At 47.1% G+C, this 6,554-nt stretch overlaps 1 pseudogene; it reads left to right on the forward strand.

The window, feature by feature from the left end:
• Positions 1-5,678: 5,678 nt before the first annotated feature.
• Positions 5,679-6,554, forward strand: part of LOC102425385 — a 1,790-nt pseudogene continuing 914 nt past the window's right edge.

The raw sequence follows: 6,554 nt of genomic DNA on the forward strand, positions 1-6,554 counted from the left end.
CTTAGCTTTTCCATCAGTAAATCCTGTTTCCCTCTCCACTCCTCCATCTGAGAGAATTATCATAATAAACCATTTACTTAAGGGACTTCATTTCGGGTTCTGCTTCTAGGGAACTTAACATAATAATCCTAGCAAGAAGGCCCTAAGGGTGGCATTTGTGAGTTGGATCACTGTCTAGCCAGAGAGTAACAGGAAGAATATTGATAGTTTCTGTAATAGTGTCATTGACAAAATTTTATCTGTAAGAAACTGGATGATATAGAGGGAAAGAGGTATGCCAACTGATACAGTTCTATGGCATTTATAATAATAACTATAAGAAGGACTTAAATGTAAGATGGGAAACCATAAAAATCCTATAAAACTCCATAGGCAGTGAAATAGCAGACATATGTTGTAGCAATATCTTTACAGACACAGCTCCTAGGGCAATGGAGACTAAGGAGAAAATAAACAAATGGGACTACATCAAAATAAAAAGCTTCTGCACAGCAAAAGAAACTATCAACAAAACTACAAGAAAGCCCACTGCATGGGAGAACATATTTGCTAAAGATATTTCAGATAAGGGTTTAATCTTCAAAATTTACAGAGAACTTATACAACTTAAGGAAGATAAATGATCCAATAAAAAAATGGGCAAAGGATCTAAATAGACACTTTTCAAAAGAGGACATACAGAAGGCCCAGAGACATATGAAAATATACTCAAAGTCACTAATCATCTGAGAGATGCAAATCAAAACAACAATGAGATACCATCTCACACCTGTCAAAATGGCTATCATCAACAAATCAACAAACTATAAGTGCTTGTAAGGATGTGGAGAAAAAGGAACTCTCCTGCACTGCTGGTGGGGGTGCAGCCACTGTGGAAGACAGTATGGAGTTTCCTCAAAAAGTTAAAAATGGAACTCCCATTTGACCCAGTAATCCCACTTCTAGGACTATATCCCAAGAAACCAGAAACACCAATCAATAAGGATATATGTACCCCTCTGTTCATAGCAGCACAAATTACAATAGCTACGATTTGGAAACAGCTTAAGTGCCCATCAGCAGATGAATGGATTAAAAAACTGTGGTACATCTACACAATGGAATACTATGCCGCTATAAAAAAGAAGGAACTTTTCCATTTACAACAGCATGGATGGAACTGGAGAGCATTATGCTAAGTGAAATAAGCCAGTTGGAGACAGATAAATATCACATGATCTCACTCATATGTGGGATATAATGATCAACATAATTTGATGAATAAGAATAGATCCAGAGACAAATGATAGGGGAGGAGGGCTAGACAGCAACCAAAGGACTTGTATGCATGCATATTAGCATAACCAATGAACACAGACACTGGGGTGATGGGGGCTTGCCCATGGTGGGAATGGCTGGGAGGGGATGGGGGCAGGGTCAATTGGGGAAAAAGGAGATATATGTAAAACTTTAGACAATAATAAAATAAAATAAAATAACTATAAGAAGAGTGTATTTTGTCTGGCTGGTGTGGCTCAGTGGTTGAGCATTAAACCACGAACTAGGAGGTCACAGTTTGATTACTGGTCAGGTACATGCCCAGGTTGCAGGCTGGATCCACAGTAGGGGGTGTGCAGGAGGAAGCCAATTGATGATTCTTTTTCATCATTGATGTTTCTACATCTCTATCTCCCTTTCCTTTCTTCTGAAATCAATAAAACATTAAAAAGAAAAGAACTGTGGATTTTGGTGCCTATTGCTAAGTGTGATGAATGTATTGAAAAGAGTACATGATAGACTTAAATCCATTAGTCACCACCTAAAACAAAGAGATCCTCATACATGCAGCTGGAAGGCAATAGTTCTAGGCCTGAAACAGGCCCTAATTTTGAGAATGACAGAACTTCAGAGAATACTGAATTCTAAGCCCAGTTGGGCCTCTATTCCAGTCAGAGCCCTGATATAGGATTGAAACCCTGAAGCTCAGAATTGGGATTTCTAAGAAGTTGTACACGAGAGCTCCGAACTCCAGGTACCTCTGAACCCACTCACATGCAAAAGAGTCCCCTGCCCTTTGTTGCAAGACAGAACCCCTACCCAGCCTCGCTTCTTGCTTGAATAGAGAATATGCAGAATCCTCACAGCATGACCCAATAGGCAAGTCCTGGGAGGGGCAGCTAGGTGAGGAGAGGGTTTCTATTCCTTTTTAAAAAATTAAATTTATTGGGATAACATTGGTCAACATGAACACATAGGTTTCAGGTGTGGATTTGTATGTTACAAAATCTTTATCTTGTACCATGTCCCCACCACCCAAAGTCAAATCTTCTGTTATCATATGTTAGGACCCCTTTCTCCTCCCACCCCCTTCCCTCTGGGCAACCACTACATTGCAGTTTGTGTTCATAAGTTTCAGTTTTATATCCCACATATGAGAGAAATTATATGGTTCTTAGCTTTTTCTGACTGACTTATTTCATTTAGCACAGCGGTTCTCAACCTGTGGGTCGAGACCCCTTGGGCGGCTGAACGACCCTTTCACAGGGGTCGCCTAAGACCATCCTGCATATCAGATATTTACATTACGATTCATAACAGTAGCAACATTACAGTTATGAAGTAGCAACGAAAATAATTTTATGGTTGGGTCACAACATGAGGAACGGTATTTAAAGGGCCAGAAGGTTGAGAACCACTGATAAGCATAATATTTTCAAGATCCATCCATGTTGTTGCAAATGGCACTACTTCATTCTTTCTTATGGCTGAGTAGTATTCCACTGCATATGTGTACCACATCTTTATCCAGTCCTCTATCACAGGACACTTTGGTTGTTTCCATGTCTTGGCCATCGTGAATAATGTTGCAATGAACACAGGGGTGCATAGATCTTTGTGAATACAAGATTTCAAGTAGATACCCAAGAAAGGGATTGCTGGACCGTATGGTAGCTCTATTTTTAATTTTTTGAGGAATCTCCAGTCTACATTCCCACCAGCAGTGAATGAGGGTTCCTTTTTTCCCATCATCTCTCCAACATTTATTTTGCTTGTCTTATTGATAATGGCCACTCTAACAGATGTGAGGAGGTATCTCATTGTAGTTTTGATTAATGTTTCCAACTATTCTTTTAATTTCTTAAAGAACTTTATCAAAGTTCATCTCCTCAAAGAGAGCCTGGCTGCCCTGGCTGGCTCAATGGCCAATATCATGATGAACAGTCCCTCCACTGGTGCACACCACAGGAAGAAGTCATCTGCTAAAAGAAAACTGGGTGCTATTAGGGAAGGGGAGGAGGTTGGATGGCCAAGGAAAACATGCCTGATCGATGGAACCTATCTAGAGGACCCTCAGAGGTGAACCTAGAAGCCTAACAGGAAGGATGGGGCAGTCCCAGGCCAGTCAGAGGGGCCACAGAGCCTGGGGATTCCTTAATAGAATTGTGGTCCTGTTGTCCTGTGCTATGGAGATAAAGGCTGAGTTGGTCATCATGCTAGTAGGTAGGGTTTCCACCCCACTCCACTAGATGGCCTAGGGCAAGGAAGGCTACTAAGCCTGTCATTTGCTCAGTCCCATTTACCTGGACTCAGATATCAGCTGCTTCCTATGATGCTAGGGAGCTCAGCTGTGGTCTTACCTGGGACAGTGTGGCTGCAGGAGGACCTGGAGCTCCCAAGGTCCAGGGGCTCTGGGTAACCACCCCTTAGCCTGAACCTCCCAGAGTGGCTTCTCTGGGCATCAGCACATGCCCTGCTCTGCTTTGCTAGAGAGAAGTGCCTTCTGTCTGGGAGGAGGGGCCAAGGATTCTCCTGTTCCCTCTGTGTAATCTGGGTGGGTAGACATCCCTGTGAGGATAATATTCAGAGAACAGCTGGCTGAGGCTTCTGGACCATGAACAAAGGCAGCCCACTGAGGAGGGAAGTCCCATCTCAGAAGCAGCCAGTACAAGGTATTTCTTGTTTATTATCACCCAGCTGGGTGAGCTGCCACAGGCTTGCATGAGATGGTAAAAATTTGGTAAGAAAGTCCACTTTCTTCCTGGTCACCTGAGCCAGGGAAGAAGGCAAGGGTTCCCAGGCTTTTTGGGGAGGGAAATTTCAGAAAGAAGAAAATCACGGGAAGAATCACAAATTCTGTGTATAAACTCTCCCCAAGTTTCCTTTATCTGAGTTCCAAACCAACTGACAGGCAAAAAGTGAGACAGAGATGGGGTTAAAAAATATCAGTTTTGTTACCCAGCCAGCCTGGCTCAGTGGTTGAGTGTCAACCAAGGAACCAAAAGGTCCCTGGTTTGGTTTCCAGTCAGGGTACTGCCAGGGTTGCAGGCTCCATCCCCAGGAGGGGGCGTGCAGGAGACAGCCAATCAATGATTCTCTCTCATCATTGATGTTTCTATCTCTCCCTTCCTCTCTAAAATCAATAAAAATATATTTTTACAAAAATCAGCTATCTTCCTGATAAAAGCGGGATTAGGGGACATGGTTTAGATGGTGCTAAAAAAGAATTCCTAAGTCTGAACCCCAGAACGGGGCTTAGCCTCAAGTCCCCAGGCTGCTCACATATATTAATCACACACATTCCCCACACCCAGGCCGCTGTCTCTGTGCACTGGAGCTCAGAGGAGCACAGAGCCCTGGCCCCTCCAGCAGGATGAGTCCAGGGAGACCCACCAAGGAGCAGACTCACCTTCACAGAACTCCCAGCCTCAGTGCCTCCCCAGGAAGAAGGGAGGGCAGGGAGACCAGGAGTCCTGCTGACTGATGGGCCACCTCCCAGAAGGGGACATCGGTGTGGGGCCTGAGTGCTCCCACTTGAGTCCCAGGTGCCCCTCCTCTCCATTTCTGCATCGGCAGAGGTGCCAGCTCTTTATCCTGGCCCAGTGGCTGCTGCTGCTGCTACTGCTGCCGCTTCCTCCTGCCCCTAAATTCTCAGGTCCGGGACACTGCCTCCTTTCAGTGACAAACCCTGTCCCCAGAGGGTCTCCCAGGCTGGAGACTCAGCCCGCTAGTGACAACTGAATGAAAGCTGGAAGCCCATCCCCTGGGTGTTTTCTCCACCCCCTGTCCCTCCTCAGTCACTGCCTCTCCTGCTCTCCAGGTTTCCAAGCCCCTAGCTCAGATACTTCCTTACAACAGAAACATCTCTGTTGTCAGTGCCCCTTGTTACCCTGGACAATGTCCCAGGCCCTCCCTTCTTCCTTCCATATCAGTCCAGCAGATTGTCAGGGTTTCAACCTGCTTCTGAAGATGGTCTCATCACATTCCTAACTGGGTGTGTCTGACATTGTTTTCTGGACAAAAATCTTTGCTTTCTCCACAGAGGCCTCCAGTTCCCATAGAAACTACTGCTGTTTGCAGAGTGGGGTGCTGCCTGGCTCTCTCTGGCTCCACAGGAATGTGTCCTTCCCTTGGCCAGGGCAGCTTCAGTGCAGGGTATCCACCCAGGAGGCTGGCCCCTATGGATTCCCTAGCCAGTTGACTGCGATCAGACCCCAATTCATGTGATATTGGTGACTCTAAGCAAACCCACGAAAAGCTGGCACATTTATGCCAACACCCAAGCCTAGTCAGCCTGCTGCCTAGGGACAGAGGATAGAGGGGACACTAGAAAAGGCTGATGTTGTTGGTGTCAAATTCTGTCGGGGCCCCAAGCACCCTGGAGGTCGGGAACAGAAGACAGCTGTGCTCAGCAAAGGGCACCGGGCACCTGTCGGAGAGTCTCGGACTTGAGGCCGGAGGCTCCACTCCCTGCGAGCCCAGATGCCGCTCCAGCCTTCAAGCAAAGACACAGAAGAGATGGAAGCAGATGGTGATTCAGCTGCCGAGATGAACGGAGAGGAAGAAGAGGGTGAGGAGGAACGAAGTGGCAGCCAGACCGAGTCCGAGGAGAGCTCAGAGATGGACGATGAAGACTACGAACAGCGCCGCAGCGAGTGCGTCAATGAGATGCTGGACCTGGAGAAGCAGTTCTCGGAGCTAAAGAAGTTGTTCAGGGAACGACTGAGTCAGCTGCAGGTTCGGCTGGAGGAAGTGGGGGCTGCGAGAGCACCCGAATACACAGAGCCCCTGGGGGGGCTGCAGCGGAGCCTCAAGATTCTCATTCAGGTGGCAGGGATCTACGAGGACTTCTGTCTGGACATGATCAGGAATAAGTATGAGTGTGAGCTGCAGGGAGCTAAGCAGCACCTGGAGAGTGAGAAGCTGCTGCTCTATGACACGCTGCAGGGGGAGCTGCAGGAGCGGATCCAGAGGCTAGAGGAGGACCGCCAGAGCCTGGACATCAGCTCGGAGTGGCGGGATGACAAACTGCACACCAGAGGCAGCCCAAGGACCTGGGACTCCCTGCCGCCCAGCAAGAGGAAGAAGGCACCCCTTGTTTCTGGCCCTTACATCGTGTACATGCTGCAGGAGATCGACATCCTGGAGGACTGGACAGCTATCAAAAAGGACCCTGACCCTGCAATTCACAGCCAGCGGGGCCCCTTGGAGCAACAGGCACCAAAACCCGGATTTACATTTTCCTACTGCAGCCAGGCAGACCGACAAGCCTCGGGGTCTTTCCAGCCGGCTCTCCA

Source organism: Myotis lucifugus, unplaced genomic scaffold, assembly GCF_000147115.1.
Source record: "Myotis lucifugus unplaced genomic scaffold, Myoluc2.0 scaffold_3, whole genome shotgun sequence".
Classification (NCBI taxonomy): domain Eukaryota; kingdom Metazoa; phylum Chordata; class Mammalia; order Chiroptera; family Vespertilionidae; genus Myotis; species Myotis lucifugus.